The sequence below is a fragment of the Nycticebus coucang genome, chromosome 17 (assembly GCF_027406575.1).
Source record: "Nycticebus coucang isolate mNycCou1 chromosome 17, mNycCou1.pri, whole genome shotgun sequence".
NCBI lineage: Eukaryota > Metazoa > Chordata > Mammalia > Primates > Lorisidae > Nycticebus > Nycticebus coucang.
In genome coordinates, this window is record NC_069796.1 from 56,522,900 (window position 1) to 56,544,602 (window position 21,703).

Here is a 21,703-nt window from a genome sequence, read left to right on the forward strand (position 1 = left end):
GCTTTTAGAGTTCACAAAACCTGCGCCTAAGGCCCTGTCTGTGCTGCTGCCTGGTCTTGGCTGCTGTTTGTATTCCAGTGGCACAGTTAGCTGTCAGTTCCAGCCTCTGCCTGCCCTCCTTTGTGTCGGTTAATGATCCCCTGAGGGCCGCCGTCCTCTGGGTCAGCCCCACCCTGGGAATCTGTTGGCTCTCTTCATGCGTATTCTAGTTCCCGTGTTCCACCCAGGCCGGTACCACCTCAGGCAAACCCTTTAGTCATGGGGCCTGCATTTCCATCCCAGATCTGTTTTGCCAGTGGCTGCCACCAGAGAAGATGCCCAGCCTCCTCTGGTGCCCAGAGAGACAGAGAGTGTGACTGTGGAATATCCAGGGGTGAGCCCTATTGTTGCAAAAAATGGCTGCTACTCTGTGCTTCAGGGCACCATCGCTCCTGTATGGTTCCCTCTCAGCTGACTGTCCTTTCCTCACCCCCATGCTACAGAATCAGCACTGACTACTAGCAGTCCATGCCCTGTCCAAACCTCTGGAGATAATACCCAAGAATCTGGACTCCTGGGGGACAGACTTCCAGACCTCAGAGTGAGAGTGGAGGGGAATTCAGGGAGTTCAGAATTGCAGGTAGAGAATATATACACTTGTATACAGTTTTATGCCTGGCAGGAGAGTGCCATGGCACACTAGTAGTGGAAGTAGGTGCAGTTTTTAGAGGGTTTCTCCCATGGAATATAATGGCAGGACTTTTAAACTCTGTTTATTTGTTTGTATGGAGTACTCAGAACCATTCTCATGGGGGAGGGGACTCCTGTCCACTTGGCGATGGATTTTGTACCTTTTGGTATCCTTGGGGTCACAGGTCACTTGGGGTTGCTGTGTCTTCTTCAACCTTCTCTCTTGGTGCAGCTCTAATCCACCAGGTTACTTGCTAAATTTCTGTCCTTTAACTCTCCTTCTGGACAGGAGCCTCTGCGGAAAGCTGGCTTCAGTCAGCCATCTTGCCCTAAATCAGAAGCCTTTTAGTTTGATCAGATTCCAGTAATGTATTTTTGATGTTGCTTTGATTGCCCAGGGGGTCCTCCTCATAAAGTATTCTCCCAGGCTAATTTTTTCAAGTGTTCCCCCTGCACTCTCTCTAAGAATTTTTATAGTTTCATGTCTTAAGTTTCAGTCCTCTAACCAGTGAGAGTCAATTTTTGTTAAAAGAGAAATGTGTTGGTCCAGTTTCAGTCTTCTACAAGTCTCCAGCCAATTTATTAAATAGAGAATCTCTCCCTCAATTTATATTTTTGATAGGCATATCAAAGATCAAATGACAATAAGTGTCTGGGTTCATCTCTTGGTTTTTAATTCTGTTCATACATATACCTCTCTATTTTTGTGCCAGTACCATGCTGTTTTAATCACTATAGTATAGTGATCATTATAGTATAGTCTGAAGTCTGGTAGCATGATTCCTCCTGATTTATTTATTTATTTATTTATTTATTTTTTGCAGTTTTTGGCTGGGGCTGGATTTGAACCTGCCACCTCTGGTATATGCGGCTGGTGCCCTACTCCTTGAGCCACAGGCACCGCCCCCTCCTGATTTATTTTTATTTCTGAGTAATGTCTTGGCTATTCAAGGTTTTTTCTGTTTCCATATAAAACGAAGTACTAATTTTTCCAGATCTTTAAAGCATGACAGGGGTGTTTTAATAGGGATTGAATTAAATCTGTAGATTGCTTTGGGTAGTAGAGACATTTTAACAATATTAATTCTTCCCAGCCATGAGAATGGTATGGTTTTATATTTGTTAACATTTTCAGCTATTTCTTTTTTTTGTTTGTTTTTTTGGCTGGGGCTGGGTTTGAACCCACCACCTCCGGCATATGGGACCGGTGCCCTACTCCTTGAGCCACCCATTTTCAGCTATTTCTTTTCTCAGATTAAATGGAATAGAAGGGAAGATACACTCTGGGACCTGTGATTGTCACCCTCCTGGACCTCTGGAAGAGCTGTGCCGGGACCCGTGATCTGCACCCTCCCACCTCCAGAAGAGCTGCACCAGGACCCACAATCCGCACCCTCTCACCTCTGGAACAGCTGCACTGGGATCCGTGATCTGCACCCTTCTGGACCTCTAGCAGAGGTGTGCCAGAACCCGAGATTAGCACCCTCCCAGACATCTGAAAGAGCTGCGCTATGACCCACCATTGGCACCCTTCTGGACCAACAGAAGAGCTGTGCCCATCTGTACCCCAGTAAGAGCTGCACCAGGACCCACTACCCCACCCTCTGGGCCTCCCCACGAGCTGCACAACCCTGCATCCTCCCTTCCTTACCATCCCTACCTCCACACCTGCCCGCTCATCTGGCCAGGGACTCTGGTAGCCATGTGCCCTCCAGAGCCCTCCCAGCATTGCGCGAGTCCTTCTCCTGGCCAAAGACTGCTGGAGCCATGGGCACTCTGTGCCAAAGTCACTGGGCACCAGGCACTCACAGAACAGTGTGCATCACCTCCCGCCCTGTTGCTGGATCTGGGTGTGTCACACTCCAGAGATGCTCCCACAACTAGAACTCCCTGTCTGGGGAAGCTCCAGAGAAGCTACACAGGGTCACTTCCTACAAAGATCCAGCAACAATAGAGGGATCCCACGGGGGTTCATTTTTGGAAAGACACCTTCCCAACTCTGAGGACAGTCAGAGGCAATGGTGAAAAACAATCATGAGGTGAAATCAAAAGAAAAACTCTGGCAATATTAATAATCAGAGTAGATCAACTTCCCCAAGGAACAATGGGGCAGACACAGCACAAGATCCCATGCACAAACAAATAGATGAGATATCAGAAATTGAATTCAGAATCTGGATAGCAAATAAGATCAAATTAGAATTGTAAGCAGTAACCCAAAAGATGTCTCAAGAATTCAACGAATTCAAAGACCAAATGACCAAAGAATTTGACACATGGAGACAAGAAGTTGCAGCCCTTAGAAATCTGAGAAACATAGTAGAATCCCTCAGTAACAGAATGAAACAATCACAAGAAAGAATTTCTGACATTGAAGACAAAGCTTTCGAATGCTCCTAAACTCTCAAAGAGGAAGAAAATGGAGGGCAAAAACAGATCACTGTCTCAGAATTCGAAGAGAATATTCATCTTATAGGATCCCCAAAAGCAATGAAGTGGCTTCACAAGGCACAGAGTCTCTTCTCCATGAGATTATGAAAGAGAACTTTCCAGACATGCCAAGAGATTCTGAAATTCAGATAGCAGACAGTTTCAGAACTCCAGCACGACTTAAACCAAACAAGACATCCCCCAGACACATCATAATCAATTTTAATAAAGTTAATATGAAGGAGAAAATTCTGAAAGCAGCCAGATGAAAGAAAACCATTACCTACAAGGGGAAAAATATTAGAATAACTGCAGATCTCTCTGCTGAAACCTTTCAAGCTAGAAGAGGATGGTCATCGACTTTCAATCTCCTAAAACAAAATAACTTTCAACCCAGGATCCTGTACCCAGCTAAACTGAATTTCATTTATGATGGAGAAATTAAATACTTTAATGACATTCACATGTTGAAGAAATTTTTGGCAACTAAACCAGCTCTCCAGGATATTCTCAGACCTATCCTCCATAATGATAAGCATAATCCTCCACCACAAAAGTAAACCCACCCAAAAATTTTGATTAAATTCCAACTTCCACAGTCGCAAATGGATTAAAAAAGTCCACCAGACTCTTGAAAGGCTTATCAATATTCTCAATTAACGTGGATGGTTTAAATTGTCCTCTAAAGAGGCACAGCTTGGCTGACTAGATACAAAAACTCAAGTCAGATATCTGTTGCATACAAGAATCTCATCTTACATTAAAAGACAAATATAGACTCAAGGTGAAGGGATGGTCATCTATACTCCAGGCAAATGGAAAGAAGAGAAAAACAGGTGTTGCAGTTCTATTTGCAGATGGAATAGGCTTTAAACCAACCCAAATAAGGAAGGATATGGATGGACACTTCATATTTGTTAAAGGTTATACTCAATATGATGAGATTTCAATTATTAATATTTATGCACTCAAACATAACACACCTCATTTTATGAGAGAAATTCTAACAGACATGAGCAACTTGATTTCCTCCAGTTCCATAGTAGTTGGAGATTTTAACACCCCTTTAGCAGTGCTGGATAGTTCATCCAAAAAGAAGGTAAGCAAAGAAATCTTAGATTCAAACTTAACCATTCAACATCTGGACTTAACAGACATCTACAGAACATTTCATCCCAACAAAACTGAATACACATTCTTCTCATCAGCCCACGGAACATACTTCAAAATCGACCACATCCTAGGCCACAAATCTAACATTAGCAAATTTAAAAAAACAGAAATTATTCCTTGCATCTTCTCAGACCATCATGGAATAAAAGTTGAACTCAATAACAACAAGAATCTGCATACCCATACAAGAACATGGAAGCTAAATAACCATATGCTGAAGGACAGATGAGTTATAGATGAAATTAAGAAGGAAATCACCAAATTTTTGGAACAAAACAACAATGAAGACATGAATTATCAGAACCTCTGGGATACTGCAAAGGCAGTCCTAAGAGGGAAATTTAAAGCACTGTAAGCCTTCCTAAAGAAAACAGAAAGATAGGAAGTTAATAACTTAATGGGACATCTCAAGCTACTGGAGAAGAAAGAACATACCAACCGCAAACCCAGCAGAAGAAAAGAAATAACCAAATCAGAGCAGAATTAAATGAAATTGAAAACAAAGAATTATACAACAGATCAATAAACCCAAAAGTTGGTTTTTTGAAAAGGTCAAAAATATTGATAAATCTTTGGCCAACCTAACCAGGAGTTAAATCTCTAATTTCATCAGTCTGAAATGGTAAAGATGAAATAACAAAAGACCCCTCAGAAATTAAAAAAATCCTTAATGAATATTACAAGAAACTTTACTCTCAGAAATATGAAAATCTGAAAGAAATCGACCAATATTTGGAAGTACACCATCTACCAAGGATTAGCCAAAACGATGTGGAAACGTTGAACAGGCCTATATCAAATTCTGAAATAGCATTAATTATAGAAAATCTCCCTAAAAGGAAAAGCCCAGGACCAGATGGCTTTATGTCAGAATTCTGCCAAACCTTTAAAGAAGAACTAGTACCTATATTACTAAACTTCTTTCAAAATATAGAAAAAGAAGGAATACTACCCAACACATTCTATGAAGCAAACATCACCTTGATCCCTAAAGCAGGAAAAGACCCAACAAGAAAAGAAAATTATAGGCCAATATCACTAATGAATATTGATGCAAAAATACTCAATAAGATCCTAACAAACAAAATCCAACAACACATCAAAAAACTATACACCATGATCAAGTGGGATTTATCCCAGGGTCTCAAAGCTGGTTCAATATACGTATCTATAAATTTTATATTCATCACATAAACAAACTAAAAAATAATGACCATGTGATTCTCTCAATTGATGCAGAAAAAGCGTTTGATAATATCCAGCATCCCTTCATTAACAGAACACTTAAGAAAATTGGTATACAAGGGACATTCTTAAACCAATAGAAGACATTTACAGCAAACCTGCAGGCAATATTGTACTGAATGGAGTTAAACTGAAATCATTTCCACTTAGATCAGGAACCAGGCAAGGTTGCCCATTGTCTCCATTGCTCTTTAACATTGTAATGGAAGTTTTAGCCATTGCAATTAGGGAAGAAAAGGCAATCAAGGGTATCCGCATAGGGTCAGAAGAGATCAAACTTTCACTCTTCGCAGATGATATGATCGTATATCTGGAAAACACTAGGGATTCTACTACAAAACTTTTAGAAGTGATCAAGGAATACAGCAATGTCTCAGGCTACAAAATCAATACCCATAAATCTGTAGCCTTTATATATACCAACAATAGCCAAGCCAAAACAGTCCAGGACTCTATTCCTTTCACAGTAGTGCCAAAGAAGATGAAATATTTGGGAGTTTATCTAACAAAGGATGTGAAAGGTCTCTATAAAGAGAAGTATGAAACATTAAGAAAAGAAATAGCTGAAGATGTTAACAAATGGAAAACATTCCATGCTCATGGCTGGGAAGAATCAACATCATTAAAATGTCTATGCTACCCAAAACAATATACAATTTTAATGCAATTCCTATCAAAGCTCCATTGTCATATTTTAAAGATCTTGAAAAAATAATGCTTCATTTTATATGGAATCAGAAAAAAACCTCGAATAACCAAAACATTACTCAGAAATAAAAACAAAGCAGGAGGAATCATGCTACCAGACCTGAGACTACTATAAATCGATAGTGATCAAAACAGCATGGTATTGGCACAAAAACAGAGAAGTAGATGTCTGGAACAGAATAGAGAACCAAGGGATGAATCCAGCTACTTACTGTTATTTGATCTTTGACAAGCCAATTAAAAACATTCAGTGGGGAAAAGATTCCCTATTTAACAAATGGTGCTGGGTGAACTGGCTGGCGATCTGTAAAAGACTGAAACTAGACCCACACCTTTCACCATTAACTAAGATAGACTCTCACTGGGTAGAAGATTTAAACTTAAGATATGAAACTATAAAAATACTTGAAGAAAGTGCAGGGAAAACTCTTGAAGGAATTGGCCTGGATAAATATTTCATGAGGAGCAATTGAAGCAGTATCAAAAATACATTACTGGGACATGATCAAATTAAAAATCTTCTGCACAGCCAAGAACATAGTAAGTAAAGCAAGTAGACATCCCTCAGAATGGGAGAAAATATTTGCAGGCTATACCTTCATTAAATGTTTAATAAGTAGAATCCACAGAGAACTGAAATGTATTAGCAAGAAAAGAACAAGTGATCCCATCTCATGGTGGGCAAAGGACTTGAAGAGAAACTTCTCTAATGAAGACAGACGCATGATCTACAGACACATTAAAAAAAGCTCATCATCCTTAATCATCAGAGAAATGCAAATCAAAACTACTTTGAGACATCACCTAACCCCAGTAAGAGTAGCCCATATAACAAAATCCCAAAATCAAAGATGTTGGCGCGGATGTGGAGGAAAGGGCACACTTCTACACTGCTGGTGCGAATGCACACTAATACATTCCTTCTGAAGGATGTTTGGAGAATACTTAGAGTTCTAAAAATAGACCTGCCATTCAATCCTATAATTCTTTTACTAGGTTTATACCCAGAAGACCAAAAATCACAATATAACAAAGACATCTGTACCAGAATGTTTATTGCAGCCCAATTCATAATTGCTAAGTCATGGAAGAAGCCCAAGTGCCATCGACCCACGAATGGACTAGCAAATTGTGGTACATGTATACCATGGAATAGTATGCATCTTTCTTAAAGAAAGATGGAGACTTTACCTCTTTCATGCTTACATGGATGGAGCTGGAACATATTTTTCTTAGTAAAGAATCTCAAGAATGGAAGAAAAAGTATCCAATGTATTCAGCCCTACTATGAAGCTAATTTATAGCTTTCATATGAAGGCTATAACCCAACTATAGCTCAAGAATATGGGGAAAGGGTGAAGGGAGGGGAATGGAGGGGGGATGTTAGGGTGAGGGAGGGTAATGGATAGGGCCACACCTATGGTGCATCTTAGAATGAGTACAGGTGAAACCTACTAAATGCAGAATAAAATGTCTATATACAATAAGAAAATGCCATGAAGGCTACGTTGAACAGTTTCATGAGACTATTTCAGATTGTATATGAAACCAGCACATTGTACCCCTTGATTGCAAAAATGTACACAGCTATGATTTAACAATAAAAAAATAAAGGAAATAGAGTCCTTGATTGTTTTTTCATCTTGACTATTGCTATAGATTTGTGAGTATTGATTTTGTATCCTGAGATGATGGTGTATTCCTTGATCACTTCTCGGAGTTTTGTAGTTGAGTCCCTGGGGTTTTCCAGATATACAATCTTATTATCTACAAAGAGTGACAGTTTCATCTCCTCTGATCCTATTTGGATACTTTTGATTTCCTTCTCTTGCCTGATTGTGATGGCTAACACTCCCATTACAATGTTAAAAAGCAGTGGAGACAATGGGCAACCTTGCCTGGTTCCTGATCTGAGTGGAAATGATTTCACTTTTACTCCATTCAGTATGATATTGGCTATGAGTTTGCTGTAGATGGCCTCTATCAATTTAAGAAATGTTCCTTTTACAGCTCTTAAGTGTTCTGATCAAGAAAATATGCTGGATATTATCAAAAGCTTTTTCTGTATTAATTGAGAGAATCATATGGTCTTTGTTTTTTATTTTGTTTATGTGATGTATTATATTTATAAATTTATGTATATTGAACCATCCTTGGGTCCCTGATTTGAAACCGAACTGGTCATGATATATAATTTGTTTGATGTGTTGCTGGATTCTGTTTGCTAGGATCTTATTGAATATTTTTGCATCAATATTCATTAGAGATATTGGTCTATAATTTTCTTTTCTTGTTGGGTCTTTTCCTGGTTTGAGGATCAGGGTAATAATTTCTTCATAGAATGTGTTGGGGAGTATTCCTTCTTTTTCTGTTTTGGAAAATGTTAAGTAATATAGGTACTAGTGTTCCTCTTTAATGGTTTGGTAGAATTCTGATGTGAAGCCATCTGGTCTTGGGTTTTTCTTTTTGGGGAGATTTCTTATACTTGATGCTATTCTAGAACTTGATATAGGTTTGTTCAACATTTCCACTTCCTTCTGGCTAAGTCTATGAAGGTGGCATGTTTCCAAGTATTGGTCTATTTCCTTCAGATTTTCATACTTCTGAGAATAGAGTTTTTGTGATATTCATTAAGGAGGAGGAGTCTGTTGTTATTTGGACTTTATTATTTCTGATTGATGAAATTAGAGATTTTACTCTTTTATTTCTGGTGAGGTTAGCCAACGGTTTATCTATTTTATTCACCTTTTAAAAAAACAAATTTTATTTTTTTCATCCATCACAATTATACACATTTCTTTCTTTCTTTCTTTTTTTTTTAATTAAATCATAGCTGTGTACATTGATATAATCATGGGGCACCATTCACTAGCTTCACAGACTGTTTACCAAGTTTCACATATACCCTTGTAAGATGCACCACTGGTGTATTCCCACCAATCTCCTTCCCTTTACCCTCCTCCCCTTTCCCTCCCCTCCCTTTCCCCCTTCCTCCTATTCTTAGGTTGTAACTGGGTTATAGCTTTCATGTGCAAACCCTAAATTAGTTTCATAGTAGGGCTGAGTACATTGGGTACTTTTTCTTGCATTCTTGAGATACTTTACTAAGAAGAATATGTTCCAGCTCCATCCATGTACACATGAAAGAGGTAAAGTCTCCATCTTTCTTTAAGGCTGCATAATATTCCATGGTGTACATATACCACAATTTATTAATCCATTCATGGATCGATGGGCACTTGGGCTTCTTCCATGACTTAGCAATTATGAATTGGGCTGCAATAAACATTCTGGTACAAATATCTTTGTTATGATGTGATTTTCGGTCTTCTGGGTATACGCCCAGTAGAGAGATTACAGGATTGAATGGCAGATCTATTTTTAGATCTCTAAGTGTTCTCCATATCTCTTTCCAAAACGAATGTGTTAATTTGCATTCCCACCAGCAGTGCAGAAGTGTACCCTTTTCTCCACATCCGCACCAACATCTCTGGTCTTGGGATTTTGTGATATAGGCTAGTCTCACTGGAGTTAGATGGTATCTCAAAGTAGTTTTGATTTGCATTTCTCTGATGATTAAAGATGATGAGCATTTTTTCATATGTCTGAAGGCCGCGCGCCTGTCTTCTTCAGAGAAGTTTCTCTTCAAATCCCTTGCCCAGCCTGCGATGGGATCCCTTGTTCTATTCTTGCTAATGTGTTTGAGTTCTCTGTGGATTCTGGTTATTAAACCTTTGTCGGAGACATAACCTGCAAATATCTTCTCCCATTCTGAGGGCTGTTTGCTTGCTTTACTTACTGTGTTCTTGGCTGTGCAGAAGCTTTTTAGTTTGATCAAGTCCCAGTAGTGTATTTTTGAAGCTGCTTCAATTGCCCAGAGCGTCCTCCTCATAAAATACTCGCCCAGACCGATTTCTTCAAGGGGTTTCCCTGCACTCTGCTCTAATATTTTTATAGTTTCAAGTCTTAAGTTGAAATCTTTGATCCAGTGAGTGTCTATCTTAGTTAATGGTGAAAGGTGTGGGTGCAGTTTCAGTCTTCTACAGGTTGCCAGCCAGTTAACCCAGCACCATTTGTTAAATAGGGAATCTTTTCCCCACTGAATGTTTTTAATTGGCTTGTCAAAAATCAAATAACGGTAAGTAGCTGGGTTCATCTCTTGGTTCTCTATTCTGTTCCAGACATCTACTTCTCTGTTTTTGTGCCAATACCATGCTGTTTTGGTCACTATCAATTTGTAGTATAGTCTGAGGTCTGGTAGCGTAATTCCTCCTGCTTTGTTTTTATTTCTGAGTGATGTCTTTGCTATTCAAGGTTTTTTCTGATTCCATATAAAACGAAGTATTGTTTTTTCAAGATCTTTGAAGTATGACAGTGGAGCTTTAACAGGGATTGTGTTGAAATTATATATTGCTTTGGGTAGTATGAACATTTTAACAATGTTGATTCTTCTCAGCCATGAGCATGGTATGTTTTTCCATTTGTTCATATTTTCAGTTATTTCTTTTCTTAGAGTTTCATAGTTGTCTTTATAGAGATCTTTCACGTCCTTAGTTAGATAAATTCCCAAATATTTCATCTTCTTTGGCACTACTGTGAATGGGATAGAGTCCTTAACTGTTTTTTCAACTTGACTATTGGTATCAATAAAGGCTACTGATTTATGAATGTTCATTTTGTAACCTGAGACGCTGCTGTATTTCTTGATCACTTCTAAGAGTTTTGTGGTAGAGTCCCTAGTGTTTTCCAGATATACTATCATATAATCTGCGAAGAGCGAAAGTTTGATCTCTTCTTACCCTATATGGATACCCTTGATCGCCTTTTCTTCCCTAATTGCGGTGACTAAAACTTCCATTACAATGTTTTTTTTTTTTTTTAAATTTTTTTTATTAAATCATAACTGTATACAATGATATGATCATGGGGCATCATACACTCACTTCATAAACCATTTGACACATTTTTATCACAGTGGTTAACATAGCCTTTCCGGCGTTATCTCAGTTACTGTGCCAAAACATTTACATTCTACATTTACCAAGTTTCGCAAATACCCCTGTAATATGCACCACAGGTGTGATCCCACCGATTCCCCTCCCTCTACGCACGCCCCCCTTTCCCACTTCCCCCTATTGTTAAGTTGTAGCTGGGTTATAGCTTTCATGTGAGAGTCCCAAATTAGTTTCATAGTAGGGCTGTGTACATTGGGTATTTTTTCTTCCATTCTTGGGATACTTTACTAAGAAGAATATGTTCCAGCTCCATCCATGTAAACATGAAAGAGGTAAAGTCTCCATCTTTCTTTAAGGCTGCATAGTATTCCATGGTATACATATACCACAATTTATTAATCCATTCGTGGATCGATGGGCACTTGGGCTTTTTCCATGACTTAGCTATTATGAATTGGGCTGCAATAAACATTCTGGTACAAATATCTTTGTTATGTTGTGATTTTTGGTCTTCTGGGTATATGCCCAGCAGAGGAATTACAGGATTGAATGGCAGATCTATTTTTAGATCTCTGAGTGTTCTCCATATATCTTTCCAAAAGGAATGTATTAATTTGCATTCCCACCAGCAGTGCAGAAGTGTTCCCTTTTCTCCGCATGCACGCCAACATCTCTGGTCTTGAGATTTTGTGATATAGGCTAGTCTCATTGGAGTTAGATGATACTCAAAGTAGTTTTGATTTGCATTTCTCTGATGATTAAAGATGATGAGCATTTTTTCATATGTCTGAAGGCCGCGCGCCTGTCTTCTTCAGAGAAGTTTCTCTTCAAATCCCTTGCCCAGCCTGCGATGGGATCCCTTGTTTTTTTCTTGCTGATGCGTTTGAGTTCTCTGTGGATTCTGGTTATTAAACCTTTGTCAGAGATATACCCTGCAAATATCTTCTCCCATTCTGAGGGCTGTCTGCTTGCTCTGCTTACTGTGTTCTTAGCTGTGCAGAAGCTTTTTAGTTTGATCAAGTCCCAGTAGTGTATTTTTGAAGCTGCTTCAATTGCCCGGGGGGTTCTCCTCATGAAATACTCACCCAGACCAATTTCTTCAAGGGTTTTCCCTGCATTCTCCTCTAGTATTTTTACAGTTTCATGTCTTAGGTTTAAATCTTTAATCCAATGAGAGTCTATCTTAGTTAATGGTGAAAGGTGTGGGTCCAATTTCAGTCTTCTGCAGGTTGCCAGCCAGTTCACCCAGCACCATTTGTTAAATAGGGAATCTTTTCCCCACTGAATGTTTTTAATTGGCTTGTCAAAAATCAAATAGCGGGTGCATATTACAGGGGTTTTTGCGAAACTTGGTAAATGTAGAATGTAAATGTTTTGGCACAGTAACTGAGATAACGCCGGAAAGGCTATGTTAACCACTGTGATAAAAATGTGTCAAATGGTTTATGAAGTGAGTGTATGATGCCCCATAATCATATCATTGTATACAGTTATGATTTAATAAAAAAATTAAAAAAAAAACACAAAAATCAAATAGCGGTAAGTAGCTGGATTCATCTCTTGGTTCTCTATTCTGTTCCAGATATCTACTTCTCTGTTTTTGTGCCAATACCATGCTGTTTTGATCACTATCGATTTGTAGTAAAGTCTGAGGTCTGGTAGTGTGATTCCTCCTGTTTTGTTTTTATTTCTGAGTAATGTCTTGGCTATTCGAGGTTTTTTCTGATTCCATATAAAACAAAGTAATGTTTTTTCAAGATCTTTAAAATATGACAGTGGAGCTTTAATAGGGAGTGCGTTGAAATTATATATTGCTTTGGGTAGTATGGACATTTTGATAATGTTGATTCTTCCTAGCCATGAGCATGGTATGTTTTTCCATTTGTTAACATTTTCAGCTATTTCTTTTCTTAGAGTTTCATAGTTCTCTTTATAGAGATCTTTCACGTCTTTTGTTAGGTAAATTCCCAAATATTTCATCTTCTTTGGTACTACTGTGAATGGGATAGAGTCCTTAACTGCTTTTTCAATTTGACTGTTGTTGGTGTATATAAAGACTACCGATTTATGAATGTTGATTTTGTAACCTGAGACGCTGCTGTATTCCTTGATCACTTCTAGGAGTTTTGTAGTAGAGTCCCTAGTGTTTTCCAGATACACAATCATATCATCTGCGAAGAGCGAGAGTTTGATCTCTTCTGACCCTATATGGATACCCTTGATCGCCTTTTCTTCCCTAATTGCGGTGGCTAAAACTTCCATTACAATGTTGAAAAGCAATGGAGACAATGGGCAGCCTTGTCTGGTTCCTGATCTGAGTGGAAATGATTCCAATTTAACTCCATTCAATATGATATTGGCTGTGGGTTTGCTGTAGATAGCCTCTATCAGTTTAAGAAAAGTCCCTTCTAGACCAATTTTCTTGAGTGTTCTGATCATGAAGGATGCCGGATATTATCAAAAGCTTTTTCTGCATCAATTGAGAGAATCATATGGTCTTTGTTTTTTCATTTGTTTATGTGCTGAATTACATTTATAGATTTACGTATATTGAACCAGCCTTGAGACCCTGGGATAAAACCAACTTGGTCATGATGTATAATTTGTTTGATGTGTTGCTGGATTGTGTTTGTTAGGATCTTGTTGAATATTTTTGCATCTATATTCATTAGTGATATTGGTCTATAATTTTCTTTTCTTGTTGGGTCTTTTCCTGGTTTGGGGATCAGGGTGATGTTTGCTTCATAGAACGTGTTGGGTAGTCTTCCTTCTTTTTCTACATTTTAGAACAGGTTGAGTAATATAGGTACTAATTCCTCTTTAAAGGTTTGGTAGAATTCTGACGTGAAACCATCTGGTCCAGGGCTTTTCTTTTTAGGGAGGTTTTGTATAGTTGATGCTATTTCTGAACTTGATATGGGTCTGTTCAACATTTCCACTTGATTCTGGTTAAGTCTTGGAAGGTGGCGTGCTTCCAAGTATCGGTCTATTTCCTTCAGATTTTCATATTTCTGAGAATAAAGTTTCTTGTAATATTCATTAAGGATTTTTTGGATTTCTGATGAGTCTGTGGTTATTTCGTCTTTGTTGTTTCTGATTGATGATATTAGAGATTTTACTCTTTTTTTCCTGATTAGGTTGGCCAGAGGTTTATCTATTTTATTGACCTTTTCAAAAAACCAGCTTTTTGATTTATTGATCTGTTGTATTATTCTTTTGTTTTCAATTTCATTTAATTCTGCTCTAATTTTGGTTATTTCTTTTCTTCTACTGGGTTTGGGGTTGGAATGTTCTTCCTTTTCCAGTTGCGTGAGATGTCCCATTAAGTTGTTAACTTCCTCTCTTTCCGTTCTCTTGAGGAAGGCTTGCAGTGCTATAAATTTCCCTCTTAGAACTGCCTTTGCAGGGTCCCAGAGGTCCTGATAGTTTGTGTCTTCATTGTCGTTTTGTTCCAAAAAATTGGTGATTTCTTTCTTAATCTCATCTCTGACCCAGCTATCATTCAGCATAAGGTTATTTAACTTCCATGTTTTTGTATGGGTATGCAGATTCCTGTTGTTACTCAATTCAAGTTTTATTCCATGATGGTCTGAGAAGATGCATGGAATAATTTCTATTCCTTTAAATTTACTGAGGTTAGACTTGTGACCTAAAATGTGATCAATTTTGGAGTAAGTTCCGTGGGCTGATGAGAAGTATGTGTATTCAGTTTTGTTGGGATGAAATGTTCTGTAGATGTCTGCTAAATCTAAATATTGGATGGTTAGGTTTACATCTAAGATTTCTTTGCTCAGCTTCTTTCTGGAGGATCGATCCAACACTGCCAAGGGAGTGTTGAAATCTCCAACGATTATGGAGCTGGAGGAAATCAAGTTACTCATGTCTGTTAGAGTTTCTCTTATAAATTGAGGTGCATTCTGGTTGGGTGCATAGATATTAATAATTGAGATCTCGTCATATTGAGTATTACCCTTAACAAATATGAAGTGACCATTCTTGTCCTTCCTTACTTTTGATGGTTTAAAGCCTACTGTATCTGCAAATAAAATTGCAACACCTGCTTTTTTCTGATTACCATTTGCCTGAAATATGGATGACCATCCTTTCACCCTGAGTCTGTATTTGTCTTTTAAGTTGAGATGTGACTCTTGTATGCAACAAATATCTGGCTTGAGTTTTTGTATCCACTCAGCTAACCTATGCCTCTTTAGAGGACAGTTTAAGCCATTGACATTGATGGAGAGTATTGATAAGTCTGGTGGAATTTTGGGTGTCGAGTTTTTCAAAGGTCCAATGGACATTTTTAATCCTTTCGCCAGTGTGGAAGTTGGAGTTTGATCCGAAGTTTCTGAGTGAGTTTACTTTTGTGGTATAGGATTGGGTTGGTCATTGTGGAGGATAGGTCTGAGAACATCCTGAAGAGCTGGTTTACTTATGGCAAATTTTTTCAACATATGAATGTCATTGAAGTATTTAATTTCTCCATCATAGATGAAACTCAGTTTAGCTGGATACAAGATCCTGGGTTGAAAGTTTTTTTGCTTTAGGAGATTAAAAGTTGATGACCAGCCTCTTCTTGCTTGAAAAGTTTCAGCAGAGAGATCTGCAGTTATTCTAATATTCTTACCTTTGTATGTTACAGTTTTCTTTCGCCGGGCTGCTTTGAGAATCTTCTCTTTCATGTTAACTTTAGTGAAGCTAATTATGATATGTCTGGGAGATGGCTTATTGGGGTTGAATCGTGCTGGGGTTCTGAAGCTGTCTGCTATCTGAATTTCAGTTTCTCTAGGCATGTCTGGAAAATTTTCTTTCATAATTTCATGTAGAAGGGCCTCTGTGCCCTTGGCAGCCACTTCATCGTTCTCCGAAATTCCTATAACCCTTATGTTGTTTTTTTTCGAATTATCTGAGAGTTCTCTGAGTGAGTGATCCGTTTTTGCTCTCCATTTCTCTTCCTCTTTGAGAGATTGGGAGCGTTCGAAGACTTTATCTTCAATGTCAGAAATCCTTTCTTCTGCTTGCTCCATTCTGTTACTGAGGGATTCTACTGTATTTTTCATATCTTTGAGGGCTGTAAGTTCTTGTTTCTGTGTGTCTAAGTCTTTGGTGGTTTTGTCTTTAAATTCGTTAAATTCTTGAGACAATTTTTGAATTTCTCCTCGAATTCCTAATTCCATTTTATTAATCTTGTCTGCAAACCAAATTCTGAATTCGACTTCTGACATCTCAGCCAGTTGTTTATGAATGGGATCTTCAATCACATCTGCCGTATCTTTTCTTGGGGAGGTTGATCTATTCTGGTTATTCATGTTACCAGAGTTTTTCCGCTGATTCCGCCCCATGGTTTACTCCCTTTGGTTTTTCCCCTGGGGTTTTATCGAGGGCCCGTACAGTGTTGTGGCCTGAGAAACTGGGGCCCTGTCTGGTGTGGTGGAGCAAAGTGGTTCTGTCTTGTTTTCAGCTGGTTTCTGTTCGATCCTATTGCAACTTCTACTCTGGCTTGAAGTCTCAGCTGTGTGGAAAAATCAGCAATTAAGTCACCCCGCCTGCCCACCTCTGGCCCCAGTTGGAAAAGGAGAATCAAACCTTCCTACAATCGCACACCCAGGGCACCGCCTGAAAAGTCCTCAGTCTATTAGCCCAGTTCAAAAGGTCCGAATCAACTGTCTCAATTGGCACTTGTCTCGGGTGGAAGGGTTCAAGAGGTCTCTGGGAACTGGATCACAGGGGCCTGGTGACTCCTCTGACACAGTTCACCCCAGTGCAGCGTGGAGTCAGGAGGAGCCACCCAGCAAACAGAGCAGTCTGGGAAGGTTGACGTCTCCTTCCCCACTTTGCCCCTCCGTCGGACCCAGTCACTGGTATCTCTGCAGATGGCTAACCCAGTTGCCTGCAGTGAACAGACACTCCAGGGGTTTGCACCTGCCTGAATCGCAAGGAAGTCTGCCAGGCCCCCGCAGACTGCCGCTATCTAGCAGGAGGAGATGGGGCCTGACATCTTTGAGTGTTTGATGCAGGTGATGGGAAGGAGGTGTTCACTCAGGCTTAGCCCCGTCCCTGATGGATGCTGCTAACAGAACAGAACAGAACAGACAACTTTGTGAGGTTCTGTCTCTGTTCCTGTCGTCACCTACAGAAGACGGGCTGTTTTGAGTTCAAACGTCTTTGCTGCTGGAGAATTGCGTCTGAACACCTCTCTGGGTCGGCCCCGCCCTGGAAGCTTCCCGGGTTTGTGAGCCGTGTCACCCGGTGGCCTCCTCTGGTTGCCCAGGGAGACAGGGGGTGTGGCCTCAGAATATCCAGAAGTGAGCGTTCTGCCGTTAAAGAAAAAACGGCTGTTGATCTACCTCCAGGGAACTGCTGCTCTGGTGTGGGCACTCAGGCGACCCTTTTCTCCTCTGTCCCGCGCCCCAGAGTCAGCACTGAGTGGCCGCAGTTTGTGCTGGGTCCACACCCCTTAAGAATCCCCCAAGAATCAGAACTCTTGGGGGATGGGCCCCCAGACCCCGATTGGGAGTGGGGGTGAAGCTTGAGTTTCATTCAGTTTTACGCAATACTACGGTCCGGGGAGGGCTCCTGCACTGCACCGCAGGGAAGTGCCGCCAAGGCTTGATTTCCCCTCAGCAGAGTGCCCTCTCCTCGCTCACGTATCCCAGAGTCAGCGCTGACCTGATGCAGCTCAGGCACTGTGCACTCCCCTCGAGAAATCACCCAAGGAGCCGAACTCCTGGGGGATAGGCCCTCAGACCCCAAGTGAGAGTAGGGGTTCTCAGCTCTCAGCGGGGAGGCCAGAGTCTTATTCAGTCTTGGGCCCGTATGCCCGGGGAGGGTTGCTGTACTGCACCGCAGGGAAGTGCCGCGAGGCGTGACTCCCCCTCAGCCCGGTGCCCTCTCCTCACTTGCGTGCCTCAGAGTCAATGCTGACCAGTCGCAACTCGGGGACTGTCCACTCCCCTTGAGAAATCACCCAAGGATCCGAAGTCCTGGGGGACAGGCCTCCAGACCTCAGTGGGCGGGAGGGGAGCGCTGGGGATTCAGGGTTGCCGGCAAAGGATTCCCAAAGTTTTATTCAGCCCTATGTCCGGCAGGAGAACGCCACGGCACCCCAGTAGGGGAGGTAGGTCCAGTTTTTGGAAGGTCTCTCCCGTGGAGTGTAGTGGGAGGGCCTTTAATTTCTGCCCGCTTGTTTAATTGTGGGGTTCTTGAGCCGGTCTCATGGGGGAGGGGGACTCCCGTCCGCTTGGTGGTGGATTTTGTACCTTTTGTTTGCGTCCTTGTGATCACAACTTGCCTCAGCGGTGTTGATGTGCGTTCTTCAGCCTTCTCTCTTGGTGAGGCTCAAGTCCACCAGGATACTTACTAAATTCCTGTCCCTTAACTCTCCTTCTGGACGGGAGCCTTTGTTGAAAGCTGGCTTCAGTCTGCCATCTTGTCTCCCCCAGTTAACAAGATTTCTTATCTAGTGGCCAGAGTCCTCTAACAGTGTCTTTCTTTCCTTGCCTGAGGTGACACTATCCTTCCTCTTTTCCTGCATTTCTTCTAGCTTACTAAATAGGAAGTTCTGCCATTTTGAAAGTATTAAGAAAGCTATTTTTGCCCTTTTTTCCACTTTTTTTAACTTACTTTTCTCTAAGGAAAGAAAAGTGATTTAGTGGTTTAGTGAGATGGAACTAAACCAACTACCATGGGGAAACTTTCCTGAAGGATTGAGGAGGTGGAAAAATTTAATATTACAGTAATATATATGATTTCTATGTGAATACTGGATATTCCTGTTCTTTTAAAAATATTCCCTGAGTCATGTGTGTCCACAGTGGTTCCAGTCCTCCCTTTCCCGTCCTCTCCACTGCTCTTCCAAACATAAAAATAATTCCTTTCACTTTATTATACAGAACAATTAGATCCTCTCTAGCTCATACTTCCTAATCTAGCTCTGAGTTTCTTGCATAATGAAAGGCCTAGGGACTGTGCTCTCTCTCTCTTCCTCATGATCCCTGTGAAGTCTATGTCAGCAGATGGCGTGGTGTAGTCTGTGTGAGTTTGACCCACACATAGGTGCTCCTGAAGGTCTTGGAGTGGCTAGGTCCTAGGAAACCTAATGTACATGGAGAGGGGACCAATGGAGATGTGTTACATGCTTGTCTCCAATTTTCTGCTGAATTTCAAAAGCCAAACACCAGTAGGTTACTCAGATTTTGCAAAATATGTGTTTTCACTAGTTCCAGAAGCTCATGTAAAACAGAGACTTGGCTGGAACTGCCACCTTCCAGTAATTTACCAAAGTGATAAATACAAAGGGAAAAAGAAGATGTACCCAATATAGTATGTTTTCTAGGCCTTTTGGAAAACATGGAGTTATTCCTTGGCCACTTACATGTGAATCTCCATGAAAGGCAATATTATAGACATTAAGGGAATGGGCTCTGTTGAACAAGGCATGCCCCACGGACGTTGCCATGGTGAAACTGGAAGAGTCTATAGTGTTCCCCAGCATGCTGTTGGCATTGTTGTAAATAAACAAGTTAAGGGCAAGATTCTTGCCAAGAGAATTAATGTGCATATTGAGCATATTAAGCACTCCAAGAGCTGAGATAGCTTTCTGAAATGCATGAGGGAAAATGATCAGAAAAAGAAGGAAACCAAAGAGAAAAGTACTTGGGTTCAGCTGAAGTGCCGGCCTGCTCCTCTCAGAGAAACACATTCTTCGAGAACTGATGGAAGGAGGCTGGCTGCTGGAACCCATTCTCTATGAATTCATGACATAATGGGGTTAAAGAAAAACAACAACAAAGACTTCTGGACTATAAGGATGATTCTCTTTATTGAATAGAAGTGTGGTATTCCTTCCCTTCAAGAAATACCTAAAGCAAAAAATAAAATAAAAGAGAGCCTTAGGGTTCTAGAGTAACAAAAAGGACATACACTGCTTTGAGTTTCTGCTTCTTATACTTTAATGACCTTTTGAAATCGCTAAGATGTCACTGGAGCCCAAACTAAGAGAGTCTCCAGCCTGGCTGAGTGGCTCAGCCAGACCCCTATTTAAGTCCTGGTCCTCCACTTAGCTTGCTGCATCAAGAGCCCTGTCGTGTGAAAGTGCCTACCTGTCAGAGGTTTTTGCATGCAAGAACCCAACCTGGTTTGAATGCTGGCTAGGAAAACCATACTTAAGTGCCTCAAGAAGCTTATGTTAACTCAGGCTGAGAAGTTAAGACTGAGAAAATGCAGCCCCTCTCTGGACTTTTCTGAAGGCTTTAATAATTTCCAACAAAGGTGTATATGCAAAAGACAGAGTTGAAAGAATCCTCTAGGAAAGTCTCAAGGAAGAGTGTATAAAAAGAGTGAGAGAAAGAGAGAGAGAGAGCCGCTGGTGAGCACAGTAGGGGGTTGGTAAATAGCCCATGGTGTATTTTCCTTTGTTCTATTCACAAAGGAGAAGTTAACCAGGTTTCCTAATCTAACTATATATTCAAAGAGTTAATCCCTTCTGTCTGTTGGTTCTTGAATGCATAGGCCTAGTCCAGCCTGTCTGGGTGCCTCTGGGTTCTTTTTATCTTCCATGGATTTGAATAACCCCCAGGGATTCTCCCTCTGCAGTCGTTCCCCTGGATACCCTAGGATTGAGATGGCACTCTGTTGAGAAGTCAACCTATCTACCTCCCACACCTACCTCCTAAACCTCTTGAGAGGATTAAACGCGATCATGTTTGTAAAGCACAAGGCAGAGTAATTGACATTTTAACCCAGCAGTTCTCAACTTGTGGGTCGCAATCCCTTTGGGGGGTCTCCTGCATATCAGATATTTACATTACGATTCATAACAGTAGCAAAATTATAGTTATGAAGTAGCAACGAAAATAATTTTATGGTTGGAGGTCACCACAACATGAGGAACTATATTAAAAGGTCACGGCATTACGAAGGTTGAGAACCATTGTTTTAACAAAAGTAGTTCTGATGATTACATTGTGAACAAGCCTTACATAAAAGAGACAAGAACACCTCTTCCCACTGTCCTATTTCTCTGTGCCCTCCTGCTTTCACCCTTCTCCAGTTACCAGAACAAGGGAATAGCTGGCCTGCCACTGGGACCCTTGCTTCCAATGCACAGGAGCTCACCTTTTTGTCTTTTTTGTGAGCTCTTGGCTTTCAAGCTGTTGTTGCAACTCGGAGTTGTTACTTGGAACTGGTCTCTTCTAATAGGAATCTTCCTTTGAGATGATCAGACACATTAAAAGTTGTTTTGATTCTACAGATGCCTCAAGGAAAAGAGGAAAGGCATTCCAAGACAAGAGTCATGCTGGTATTGTTAGGTAGATAGTTAGAAATCTGGTTCTCTTGGGGAAGGAGGACAGGGGCAGGGCCCTGGGCCCCCATCTTACCTTTATCTTGTCCCAAGTAAATGCTCACACCTAGGGAAGAGGAATTATCCTACCAATCTACAAATCAGAACTTAGCATGCCAACTGAAAAAGGAGGTCAAAGACTCTGTAGCCTAACAACATGTAAAATAGAGTCTCGAAGGTG